The following is an 825-nucleotide window of genomic DNA, read 5'->3' on the forward strand; positions in this document are numbered from 1 at the left end:
GTTGATGGACTAAATTGAAATTTTTTTTTGAAAAATACAAATATTTAAGTAGGTTGTTGATATATTTATTAATAAGCTAAATATTTTAGTGTAAAAGATTTATGGTGTTAAAATATATATATATATATTTTCTTACTTGATTATTTGATTTTAGAATATGTATATTAATTTATCTTTTTTACAAAAATTAATTTTGAAATCTCCTTCTATAAAAAATTTTTTTTTAAAAATTCATGCCTAAAGTCAAATTTAGATGAATAACTTGCATTTTGTTATAATAAAATAATATAAAATAACTAAATAAATTCTTTTCTTCTATTTATAATAGTATAAAAATTTGAAATTTATTTAACTGAGTTTTTAACTTAAGGTGAACTCAAATTAGTAAAAAAAATTAGTAAAATATGTTGATTTAGTTAAAAAAATGAAGAACAAAGATATAGGGTTAGCGATGATTATAAAACTAATTTCTCATTCTAAGTTACTTAATTTGAACATGACAAATCTCTTATTATAACCATAGAATTTTAGCTCCACCCTTTCAATTTTTTATTTATTTTTTATGTTTTTATTTTGTTTAATATTTTCAGTTATATTTTTTAAGTTGAAATTTCTTAGATTAAAGATTAAGGGTGAGCAAATTGGTGGATTAGTGGTTTGGTCCACCATATCTAAGGACCAAATGGACCAATCGTTTTTAAAAAATCGACCAAAATCAACCAAATATAATGGAAAGCCAAACCGACTAAACATATAATTGGTTTGGTTGGTCCGATTTTGAACCAATGGACCAAAATTTTATCACCTTTTTTTTTTACAAATTAT

At 21.3% G+C, this 825-nt stretch overlaps 1 non-coding gene across 1 annotated transcript; it reads left to right on the forward strand.

Annotated features, from left to right (window-relative positions):
* Positions 1 to 441: 441 nt before the first annotated feature.
* LOC148764375 (small nucleolar RNA snoR8a) lies at positions 442 to 535 on the forward strand. The gene has a single exon (XR_016024970.1). It is a non-coding gene; the product is annotated as a small nucleolar RNA snoR8a (small nucleolar RNA).
* The last annotated feature ends 290 nt before the right edge of the window (positions 536 to 825 follow it).

This window comes from Theobroma cacao, chromosome 2, assembly GCF_053813885.1.
Source record: "Theobroma cacao isolate CCN51 chromosome 2, ASM5381388v1, whole genome shotgun sequence".
Classification (NCBI taxonomy): Eukaryota; Viridiplantae; Streptophyta; class Magnoliopsida; order Malvales; family Malvaceae; genus Theobroma; species Theobroma cacao.